This window comes from Mandrillus leucophaeus, unplaced genomic scaffold, assembly GCF_000951045.1.
Source record: "Mandrillus leucophaeus isolate KB7577 unplaced genomic scaffold, Mleu.le_1.0 Scaffold658, whole genome shotgun sequence".
Taxonomy (NCBI): Eukaryota; Metazoa; Chordata; class Mammalia; order Primates; family Cercopithecidae; genus Mandrillus; species Mandrillus leucophaeus.
This window is the reverse complement of record NW_012107119.1, coordinates 1,839,782-1,852,725: the sequence shown is the minus strand read 5'-3', so window position 1 is coordinate 1,852,725 and position 12,944 is coordinate 1,839,782. Positions and strand designations below refer to the sequence as shown.

At 38.5% G+C, this 12,944-nt stretch overlaps 1 protein-coding gene across 1 annotated transcript in view; it reads right to left on the bottom strand.

The window, feature by feature from the left end:
* Window positions 1-12,294, bottom strand: part of LOC105554736 (tyrosine-protein phosphatase non-receptor type 13-like) — a 103,143-nt gene extending 90,849 nt beyond the window's left edge. The window contains exon 1 of the mRNA XM_012001308.1: window positions 11,811-12,294. The gene's annotated coding sequence lies outside the window, so the exon portion shown is untranslated. The remainder of the gene's footprint in view (window positions 1-11,810) is intronic.
* Window positions 12,295-12,944: the final 650 nt, after the last annotated feature.

Here is a 12,944-nt window from a genome sequence, read left to right as displayed (position 1 = left end):
TTTACTCTTCATTTTCTGCAAATGTGGACTGAGGCCATCACTGTTCAAATTATTCAACTTCAAACTCACAAAGCCTCTATAAATCCTTTATCAACCTCTCATTACTTTCCCAACAGCAATGATTCCCAACTTTACCTATCTCTATTTTCACCACTACCCAAATAATACCTGGCGATAATCTTGCCTCCTATGATAGCACCTTCTGAAGATACTATCATTAAGTGTAAATTATCTATAAAATCTTATTTTTATTTCTATTCATCAATAGGTCCACATCTATCTTTGTAGCCTTCTCTTAAATCTTATAGAAAAAAGTTGTTTCCCCCTGACTAAAATGAATACCTCTACCTAGGACTCATCCTTTACCATCCAGACAATCTTCATAAAAGGAGATGATTCTCACTCTTTCTGCCATTTTAAATCTGTTAATCTCATAGAATCAATCTGTTCTTTCACCACCTTTAATCTTAAAAAGGAAAAATGTTCTGACCCTATAAAATCTCATAGATCAGATCATCCAACGCTCAACTATTTTGAAACCAAGTATCATCCCCCATTTCAATTTCCTTTCTATCCCTGCAATATTCAACTGATCACAGTGTTCTACTTTTCTTTAGCCTTCTCTCTTAGGCTCCCTGTGGCATCTGGAACTATTGGTCCTTTACTCTCGACTCTCCTAAGGCACTTTCTTTAACATAACATTTTCCTAGTTTCTTAGGCACTCCCTTCTCTGTCCTCATCCTTTTCTCACTTTGACAGGGCATCTTCAGCATTTCTTTGTAAGCACTTCCCTCATGAATTCACTTACTCATATCTTTTGTTTTGCTCCATGACATACCATTCTCATCTACAGACATTTAATGTCTTCAAGACTCAGGTCACGCTCTACTCCCCAAGTGAATCCTGATTAAATCAGATCACACTTTCTTAAAACTTTCATTGCAGTTAATCATTATTTTACAATATATAATGGTTTCCTGTCTTTGTGTGTTTTAAGCAAGATTTTAAGTTTTTTGGTAGGAACCACTTTCTTTTATTTTTCAGTATTTCTCAAACTATGGAAAATAATTCTGATCATAGAGTGGTCAAATATGTTACAGTAGTATAATTAGTTTACACAAGAGACAAAGGACATTCAAAAAAATTAAATGTATTTATAAGACATTTATAATTGTTGCTATTTTTTTAAATGGTCAAATAATGCTGTGGTATTTTTTTCTGTCAATTTTTGTATTTTTCACATATTCAAGGGGACATGGCAGATTTACCTATTTTGTTTCCTTTAAAATGTCAACCATTTTAGTCTTAAAGTAGCTTATATGTAGCTACTCTGCCTAAAAAGATCTTACATATAAAACAATCTGATAACCAAAGCAATAGCAGTGGCCTAATCAAACCAATGTAAACTAAAGAGGCTAAAATCTGAGTGATAAAGAGATAAACTGCTTTTATATCAGCATTATTAATCAGATTTACTAGGCAACTATTTCTCTCAGTAACACAGTTGAAGAGGGAAGTAAAGGTAAAGAATTCCTGTAAACAGAATCAGTAGGCTATGCTCAATCATTTTATATGTGTATAATTCAGGAATAAAGCTCACAAAACCTTTTGAGATATATATTATTATTTCCATTTTACAGATCAGATATAGATTAAATTTATCCAAAGTCATTCTAATTACTAAAAGAGCTAAAACTCAAACCGAGGACTACCCAAATTCAACATGTTTGTTCTTTCTATTATACTGTGCTTCCTAATTTAGGTCTAACCATGAATAAACAAGTCATAACACTACCTGAGTTCAGTTTTCACAAAAGTTAAATACTTAAGAATGAATATAAATAGACATTAATTTTGTCTTGTTAAAAGGTTAACAATAAGCTCAATTTAGTATTTCAATAGTAGCTCAAATACTGATTTTTTAATTATATAAATTAATCACATTATTACAAATAATTAAATGTCAAACAATGCAAAGCACAAAAGTACCAAATGATCTTAATGGCCATGAACTAGTCTCCCTGAAGAGTAAATCCAGTTTCTTAAATATCCACTAGGTCAAAGTACTTTATTAGCATCATCTGAGTGATGCTAATTATCTGAGTTCATGCTGAATAAATAAATTTATTGGCAGGGTATATTGCAGAGAATAGCTGTGAAGACAAAATGACATGTAAAACATATATATGTAATGACTCATTTTATATAGTTAAAAAAGGGAACTGGGTGTAAGAGGTGCTAAGAGATGTGTTATGATTTCTGTAGTTAATAAATGAAAAATCATACATATCATATCTTGGGGATTCATAACATACATTAGAGCATATTTAAAGTTCTGTGAGAAATACCAAATAATTTTAAACAGAAAAACTACTAAAAGCATGCACAATATCAGCTCAGAAATGAGATCACAAACACTTTCTGAAGAATTTTAGGTTATATTACACAGTACGTAGCCTCAGAAGCATCGCAATGTAAGATTCACAAATATTAAGTAATAATTCTGTGTGAGACTGTGAACATGTACATTTTAACAACTACAATTTATATATCTGAGAGTGTCACCTTTCTAAAGAGACACTTCAGAAGGGTAAAGTACACTTGTCCTCAAAGACAATGTTATCAAAAATATTTCTGGAATCTTCTTTTCTAATTATGTTTAGATATTTTTAAAATATTCATTTTTACTTTATATCCATTTTTCATTTTAATGCAAATTACACTTATCACTCACCTTTCTAAAACATGAAAAAATATATTATTTAATTAAATCAAACCTACTCTCAAAGAAAAGATATGCCACCAAAAAGGATGTTTAAAACAATATGCCATATGGCCTAAAAGTGATTCCCAAACAGGAAATACAGTGTTCTTAACATGAGTAGTTTGAGGCCGGGCATGGCAGCTCATCCTGTAATCCCAACACCTTGAGAGGCCGAGGCAGGAGAATTGCTTGAGTCCAGTAGTTTGAGACCAGCCTGGGCAACATAAGGAGACCCCATTTCTACAAATAAATACAAATAAAATTAGCCGGGTGTGTGTGGCAGCAGGTGCCTGTAATCCCAGTGCTTTGCGGGGCTGAAGTAGGAGGATCAGTTGAGCATGGGAGGTTGAGGTGCTGCAGTGACCTGTGAATTGGGCCACTACACTCCAGCCTGAGTGACAGAGACCTTGTCTCAAAAAAAAAAAAAGAAAACACCAGAAAAATAATTATAGTAGTTTGAAAAAGATGACATTCATTTCACAAGTTCTAGTAAGTTGTAAAAATCAGGCACACATCACATATATCAACAAGCCCAAGCAATGAGTGGAAGGAACATGTGGCCCAAGGAACAAAGTAGGCCTATACACTTTGAAACAAGAACTCACATTTAAGTTCATATATTACCTGTACCCAATGTTTAAAAAAACTGTTATAAATCAAATATAAGTATACTAAAAATGATAATAGCTAATATTTATTAAATACATAGTATGTATTAAGCACTATTCTAAGTGCTTTACATGTTATAACTCATTTGGTTCTCACAACAATCCCATAAAGTAGGCTTGGTTATCATCCTCATTTTGAAGATGAGGAAAATAAAGTACAGCAAGGTTAAGCAACTTGGGCAAGGTCACAGAGCTTCTAAACCACAGAGTCAGATCAAAACCCAGGCATTCTGGCTCCTAGTCTATGCTTTAAATACCATACTATACTGTTTCTCTAAATCAAACAGGAGTGGTCAACACCATGCACAGCAACATCTAAAAACAAATCACCTGTATATATATTCAGATAGGTACCCACATGTTTGTAAAGTTCTACAAGGCCATTTGCATGTTATTTAATCTTATCTTCACAGCTACTCTATGCAATACATCCTGCCAATACATTGATTTATTCAGCATGAACTCAGATGATTAAAGCTATGTGGCCTCAGACTATTCCACTAAGTTGCCTGTCTTGGAAACGCCTTGGAAATGTCTTGGAAACTGCACCACCAGTGCCTAGTAGAGTGTCTGGCAAAGAATAGGAATTAATGAATAAGGAACAATTAGAAAGGGAACTAGGTATACAAATGTTGCATAAGCCCAGATTTATCATTACAGAGTCACCTAGAAAAATACTCAAACATTGTGGTTCATACACAGTGATTCTTAAGCATCCCCGCAGGTGGAAGAACAGTAGTACTCATTTTTTCAATTGAATCTTAGTATCTCAATACAATCTTAAAACCCCTTTAAAGTTAGAAAGTTTGATGTACTAACGTAAACCTGAAAAAAATTCAGATAAAATTTTACCTTAAAAACACAGCTCAATTTGGTCTTCACACCAATGAGTGTGATATATTATGCAACCATATTCAAATATTTTCTTTTGTTTAAAAATTGAAGGAAATTTCCATTAAATATTAAGTTTTAATATTAGAGAATAATATATTCTAAATTTTTCATTGTAACTCTAAGAATCATATGCCCCAAACTGTGAACATAGAGGAATATGTTACCTTGAATTATAACTGAAGTTACAGTATCTCTGGGTACTATGTAATAACACATATCCCGTTTTTCATTTCTATACTCCTTAAGGCAGTGCCAGAATTTAAGCTCCAATAGAACTCAAGTGAATAGTGTAGCTACAATAGTTTTATCTGGTGTAGATTTGATAACCGAACATTCTGGAACTAAAGTTTCTATTATGTTATTGTAGTGATTTATTATTTAATTTTTAGGTTTTTGTTTGTTTTTAAACACCTGTCACAGCTTTCATGAAGTACAGCTACAAAAATACATTTCAGTCTTGGTAAATTTTCATACAGTACTAGAAAATTGACATATGTTACACATTGCTTTAAGCTCATTCCTTGAACCAGGCAGAGAAACCAGCATGAAAATAAAATTAGAACAGATTGTGTAAAGAATGAATTTAATCAATATGGTGTTCAAATAATTTCATGAAATTACATCTCAGCTAAAGACAGAAATATAAAAGACACTGACAAGGGAATTTATCATTAAAAACTGAAATTCCTGTTCTAAAATACTAATTATTTTTGCTTCAAAAACTGAATTACATGTTCCAGAAGAAATATTTAACTACACTAAGACCTAAAATAATCATCCCCTAAATAATTTAAATGTTTATTTTTAAAATTACACTTTTTTAGAAGAAGCAAAAATCCGTAAATAGCGCTAAAAGAATTTTTAGAAATTCCCAGGCTATACCTTTCCTCAAAAAACAAAATAGAATACAACTTTGAATATCTTTAACACAATCTCAGGTTACATAATCATTCTAACCTTAATTTAAGTTCAACAAGAATGTTTCACTTTTGTTCCACAGACTCTATTACAACTAAGTGGGGAAGCATTAAAACATGAAAATGATATCGTACACAAAACATTCCATCAAGCATTCTTTCAACAATATAACTCCCAATGTTCTGTATACAAATCTACCTGATCAGAGCAGGTAAAAAAACGTGGTTATGTAAAAAAAAAAATAAATAAATAAAATAAAAATACCATCTACCAAGAAGGAATATTTTTAATTTAAATTAATTATTGTTCCTCTTCTACTCAGAGCATACTAAACCAATAAAACTTTGATTAGTAAACATCTTTTTTAGGTGTGTAAGGAGCAGGTATAGGATGAACCATACAGCAGTTTCTTCTAAGCTGTGCATCAGTAGTTACCTAGTGTCAAATACCACTAAGTTTGATGACACAGTCTTAGCTTCCAAACACTGGGAATTCTTTAGGAATCTCATTTTTTTCAAGGAGATGCCTTCCCCTGTAGGAAAAAAATTTTCTCTCATACCTTTATGCTCATGTTAAAACTAATAAAACAGTTTTCTGTTGAAAACTCAATGACATGATTTGATAATTCAGAATTTCTGTATGCAAAAGAAAAAAGATCTTTATCAAAAAGGAAAACTTTCAATCAAATCCTAACATTTGTGTTGAAATGAGACTATTTTCAGTGTTTTGGGACATCACATTTCCAGACCTGAAACTTTTGCAGTACACAAGCGCAATTAAGCCATTAGTTAGGTTTAGAGCATACTGATATAAGCAATAAAAACAAGGACACAGGCCGGGCGTGGTGGCTCAAGCCTGTAATCCCAGCACTTTGGGAGGCCGAGACAGGCGGATCATGAGGTCAGGAGATCGAGACCATCCTGGCTAACACAGTGAAACCCTGTCTCTACTAAAAATACAAAAAATTAGCCAGGCGAGGTGGCGGGTGCCTGTAATCCCAGCTACTCGGCAGGCTGAGGCAGGAGAATGGCATGAACCCGGGAGGCGGAGCTTGCAGAGAGCTGAGATCTGGCCACTGCACTCCACCCTGGGCGACAGAGCAAGACTCCGTCAAAAAAAAAAAAAAAAAAACCAAAAAAAACAAGGACACTAAATTTCCTCTTCTTGGTTAACTTTGAAAAGAAAAACCTTTAACTAGGTACAAAAGACTGAGGAAAGAGGAAATGTATAAAAAATGTGGTATTTCTCCTGACTTAAAAAAAAAAAAAGTAACTTTACAAAAAAACACAATATATTTTTAAATTATAAATCTGAAGGAAATAACATAGGAATTATACATATGCCACTTCAGATGATAAGAAACATATACAAATTTCAAAACCTCTAAGCAGTACAGGACTTTCTGTGATGAGGAAATGTTCTATATCTGAGCTGTCTGCTACAGTAGCTACTAGCTGCAAGTGGCTCCTGAGCACTTAAAATATGGCTAGTTGTAATAAGCAGAATTTTAAATTGTATCTCATTTAATTAAAATATAAATTTACATAACATATATGGCCAGGGAAACTACATTTGACAGTATAGCTCTAGGGAAATATTTGTACCTTAAATTCTCATCCAAATAGTAAAAAGTCCTGTAGACAGGCATATATATACATGCTTCTGAGACATTTTTGTGTTTTAAATTCTTAAGATTTATATAGAAGAAATACATAAATATAAAATACAATCCAACACAAAAAATGTTGCTGCATTTGTGGGAACCAAATTTTCTACACTAAATTCTAGTAGAGTCTTATATTGGTTCCAAAGTTGACTATAGTTTCTTAAGGAGTTTCTAAAAATATGGATGCCAGGGTCTCTCGTCTGCAAAGATTCTGGTTTAATTAGTCTGAGTTGAGGCCAGGGCATGGAGATTATTAAAAGCTATCCAGACCTGGGGCAGTGACTCACACCTGGAATCCCTGTGCTTTGGGAGGCCAAGGAGGGAGAACTGCTTCAAGCCAGGGAGTTTGAGACAAGGCTGGGCAACATAGGAAGACCATTATCTCTACAAAAAATAAAAAATTAGCTGAGTAGCGCATGCCTGTAGTATCAGTTATTCAGGATGCTGAGGCAGAGGGATCACTTGAGCCCAGCAATTTAAGGTTGCAGTGAGGTATGATCACACCACTGTATTCCAGCCTGGTTGACAGAGTGAGATCCTGTCTCTTAAAAAAAATTTAACAAACTTAAAAAAGCTACCCAGGTGATTCTAAGGTACAGGCAGAGTTGAATAGTACTAAACTAGAAAAAAAGAAAAAAGAAAAAGAAAGAAAGAAACTGTTTATTAAGCACAGATGAAGTATGCAACCAAAGACATTTATTGGTTAGTAGGTAAAGAGGGCCTTTTGCCCAGCCAGATTCAAGTTACACATTCAAGAATGATTTGAGTAGTCATACGTGTTTGTGATTATTTAATTTTATTTTTTTAAAGAAAATTTGCAAGGAAGCAAGCAACCTAAATATTCAGTGTGAGCTTGCACTTAAACCACGTTTGCATATATTAATTTCACCCTCAAAATACCCTTGAGAGGGACCAGGCATGGTGGCTCACACCTGTAATCCTTGCACTTTGAGAGGCTAAGGTGGGCGGATCACTTGAGGTCAGGAGTTCAAGACCAGCCTGGCCAACATGGCAAAACCCCGTCTCTACTAAAAGTACAGAAATTAGCCAAGCATGGTAGCGCATGCCTGTAATCCCAGCTTACTAGGGAGGCTGAGGCAGGAGAATTGCTTGAACCCAGGATTGGGGGCAGAGATTGCACTGAGCTGAGATTGCGCCACTGCACTCCAGCCTGCGCGACAGAGTGAGATTCCATCTCAAAAAAAAAAGAAAACACACACACACACACCAAAATAAAAAAGACTTGAGAGGTATATATTATTAAATTATTAAAAATAAACTTTAATAGTCTCTAGGATTTGGACACATATTTGTCAGACAGCAGAGTCCTCCACACTCTTTATACTATGGCAGAAGGATTTTCTTTGAGACAGTTTGTTTCAGAGAATTTTCATACTTTTCCAGTGTGAAAACAAATCAAAACAAAACAAAAATTTAAAAAGCAGGATTCAATGGCAGAGCACAGGATAAGGCAAACACATCTAAACAAGCACTTAAACCAGACTCTATTCCTGTATTTCCTATGCATTTGGAAAAAACATGTGAAGTTTATCTGGAAAAAAACATGTGAAGTTTATGGTTTAACTCTATACAAGATTATGTAGGAATTGCTATCTTTTTATCCTGAGAAATTAACCAATGGCCCACCTACTGCCTTACTACTAGTGACAGTCACACATTGTTGGGAACAGGGTTGGGCAGGATAGAGCAGGGTGCTTAGTCACAGTGCCTGACACTAAACAAGAATAATGGTCTTAAAGATGTTTTCGTTTTCTCCCCAAACTCAAAGGATTATTAGAATTCCATCTCCCAAAGCAGTTTACAGACGGAGTTTTGATGGGACATTTACAGCTAGTATGAAACTTTTGATTGAGCACGGTGGCTCACACCTGTAATCCCAGCACTTTGGGAGGCTGAGGTGGGTGGATCACGAGGTCAGGAGATCGAGACCATCCTGGCTAACACGGTGAAACCCCGTCTCTACTAAAAATACAAAAAATTAGCCGGGCGTGGTGGCGGGCGCCTGTAGTCCCAGCTACTCGGGAGGCTGAGGCAGGAGAATGACGTGAACCCGGGAGGCGGAGCTTGCAGTGAGCCGGGATTGCTCCACTGCACTCCAGCCTGGGTGACAGAGCCAGACTCCATCTCAAACAAACAAACAAAAAAGAAACTTTCAACTTTAACTTAAGCCGTCAAAAGTCCTACATTAATGTACTCATTAAAAGCTATCTTTTAGCCTTGGTCAACACAGCGAGACCTTGTCTCTATTTAAAACAAATAAAATAAAATTAGCTGGGTGTGGTGGTGTACACCTGTGGTACCAGCTACTTTGGGGGCTGAGTTAGGAGGATTGCTTGAGCCTGGGAAGCTGAGGCAGCAGTGAGCCATGATTCCAAACTGAGCAACAGAGAGAGACCCTATCTTAAAAGCTATCTCTAAAAAGTTTAGTTCCTGAGTTGTTTGACTCATTTTAATTTTCAAATTAAAAGAGAGTTTTTCAGGGATTAAAAAAAAAAAAAGGAAGTCCAGACCAAAAAATTCTTATCATTCCCATCAGCACTGATTCTTCTATCCTGAGACCCATTATCTATTCTCCTTTTTCAGGCCCCTACCTTGTAAAGTGATACTCAAATGAGTCATACTTGGTTGCATCAGAGGCCAATGGGAGAACACTTTGAACCACACAGAGTTCTCTCAAAGCATATTCCAAAACAAGTATATGTTGACAGGAGTAACTACTAAATGCACTGGCTTGGAGTATGGTTGTGTGTCTTTTCCATTTCAAATGGTGTTAATTATAATTTAATTATACATAAAAATGTTTTGGGGTTTATTTAAAAATTACACCCTCTGTCAAAAGAAGAGGGTGAAGAGGAAAAAGAAAGAAGTCATAGTTTATCCCTTATAGTCCTTCTCTCCAGTACATTTGGGGCTGGGCACTAAGATGAGCTGGAAAAACATACACTCAATTGACATGGGAGAAGCTACAACACTTCTCCATCCAACCCTTAACATATTAAAGACAGAACAAATCAACACCTGTTTTTCTCAATAACGAAGAATACATAAATTTCATTCATTCAAAGATGATCACCTACCATCTTCTACTCCAAAACAAATGATTAGCTAATTCCCACATTCACATACTGTATTTAGGAGGCAGCCCTCAAAAACAACAACAAAAAGATAATTTAAGTTTTATAACGTGACCCCTATCATAGTATTAAAATCTGACTTTTAAATTGACACTGGTTTTAATGGTGTGCGTGTATGTAACTTGTGACATGAAAAACCATTTATATTTTTGGATGCTGGTAATCACCCTTAAAAATATAAGTAGGCTTAACATGCAAGTAAAAATGGTGAGACAAATGTAAATTCAAAGATAAACCTACATAATGGTAAAGCAAGCTATAATTCTCTAATTGTAAAAGTGAAAAACACTATGAAATCAGACCTTTTCTTAACAACTAACCTCAAATATTTTTCTATTTTTAGTTCTAATTTCCATCCTATCCTCTCCCCACACATACTCCCACAAAGCCTCTAGAACATCAAGTAGAACACAATGTTATGAACAAAGTATAATAAACAAGATTGGACATCAATGAGCCTCTGTATAAATTTACTAAATCAATGTATGTATGAATTTACTAAAAAATGCTCCTAGTGATATTAAAACTAGAAATAATTTGTATCTTGGCACCATTACAAGCAGCCAATGAGCATGAAGCAAGTTTTCACCTGGACGCTGCCAACACAGTCATCAAGACTTTGGGAAAATACCAAAGCTTGTTTCATAATACATCCACTTTTACTTTTTTTCCCCCATCCTTTAGTAAACTTTCTAGATATAAATTTTAAAATCTTAAAATTTATAATTAGTTACCAGCGCCCTTCATCCCACAGATCAGGTGTCCTACATTTTGTTCAGGTCCTGCCTTGAAAACAAACCCGATTGCCCCATTTTCTGAGAGGGAGCTCAGCTCCAGGCAGCTCCCTATGAAGTCACCGCGTTTGTTGTTTCAAAGATGCAATTAAATGAAAATGACACAAGGCTGTCGAATAGATTAGTTGGAAGTGTGCGGTGGTGTCGATCATATACGTGTATGGCCAATGAAAACTGTATTGCTGTAAATCTCTTAGTGATATTTCTCCCCATCTTCCTCTCTCCATTATATTCACAACACAAGGAAATTAAACTTTTTAAGAATTTTCATGACTTTGGTTTAACTTTAGCTTCCCAGCTGTCTGCTCTTACAGTATCACGTAATGAGCAAAGCGGCGGGGCTAGGGGGCCGGAGGGTAGAGTGTTAATTTTAGCGAGCAGAAGAAAAGCAATAAAAGAGCTTGCATCAGACAGTGTCTCTCTCTCTCTCTCTCTCTCTGCCCCCTCTTCCTCTGCTTCCCCGCCATCCCACCCCCTTCTCGAGCCCTTACACATACACATTCTTCTGGGCGGCCTCTAACCACACCATCTCCACAATCATTTGCAGAAATTAGAAACAGACTCCGGGAGCCCTTCCCTTAAGCACGCACAGAGCGGAGCTGTGCAAGCACGACGGGGCAATGTCACTCCCTGTTACCCCACAATCTCGTACTCCCCCTGTGGGTTTCGTTCCCGAGATCCGGCTTTCTTCCGCTGAGGAGATGGATCTACCTACTCCGCAATGGAGTTTCATCTCATTCTCCCCCACTCCAGTCACCCCACCCCCACTCTAACGTACAAAAACACCCCACCACCACAACCAAAGAAAAGTTCCTTCTACCAGGGCAACAGAGGAGTTGGGTTTAGGGACTGGAGCAAAAGCAGAGACAGGAGGAAGAGAGCTAGCGCAATGTACTTTGTTTTGCACTTCTGCACATGCAGCGCAGAGCCCAGGGCGGCTCTCTTCCTTACCGGCTGGTCCCGAGACCAGGTCCTGCTACTGGAGCGCCGGGCTAGGGCTGCGGGGACGCGGCGTCGGGGCGGGCCGCCGGCAGCCGCCGCGGGCGCCGAGAGCCACCACCTCTTCTCCCACAAGCGGCTGCGGGCGTGGGCTGAAGGAGCTGGAGAAGGAGCCTGGGGAGGGGGAGAAGAGGAGCAGCATCTCCTCCTCCTCCTCCTTGCCTCGGAAACGCCCCTCCAGCGGCGATCCCAGCCGACTGCCGGACCCCCGAGCGCTCAACGCACCCCCGCCGCCCTACTGTGCTCGACGCCCCTCCAAGAGCTTCGCCAGAACCTTCCGGCGCGGGCAGCTCAACTCCTGTAGGCGACTCTGACCGCTGCCGAGGCGGACCGGGGAGCTACGGAGCGCGGCTCGCCAGCACGACGGTCTCTAGGGACCGTGAGCATGGTGTGTCACCCTCGCCTCAGCGCGGCCGCCGGAGCTACTCGCACTACTCGGGCTCCACCTCGGGCAGCCGCGCCGGCTCCGCCCCCCCGGTCCTGTCACTCAACCATTCCCCGGCTCTGGGAGGACCGCAGATGTCCGACCCCGAACTCCCCTCGACCTCATTGGCTCGCCTGGCCTCCAGCTCCGCCTCCTCCCTAGGGACGAGGTCGCCGGGGAGACCAGCGCCCCGGTTGCCATGACAACCGGTGCCTTGGGCCTGGCTTTTCGCGTTCTTCGGACTAGCCGGAGGCTCAGGTTGGTGACCAAGCGACAAAGTTCCTAGCGCCTGTAGTGTGAACTCCAACTTTTAGGCCAAGTTGAAAATGCAGCCGACGGCCCCCACACTTCTAACTTCAGAAACAGAACTTCATGACCCTAGGGAGTGAGGAGGAGAGTGAAAAATGCATAAGTGCTGGCTCCTCCCTTACCCTTCGCTGCCTCGCAGCCTTGTTTCTATATTCTCACCGGGAGCTTTGGACTTTGAAAGGATGAGGAGAATGGGGGAGAGGAAGAGCGTGGCTTTGCCAGCTCCCTGCAGCAATACAGCAACTTAGAAATGGCGGGGTCAACGAAAAAAACCCGGTGAGTTTTCCCACGGTTGTAAAGCGATCTTCAAAGGTGTGGTGACAGCACAACGCCAAATGCCCTAGGGAAAACTC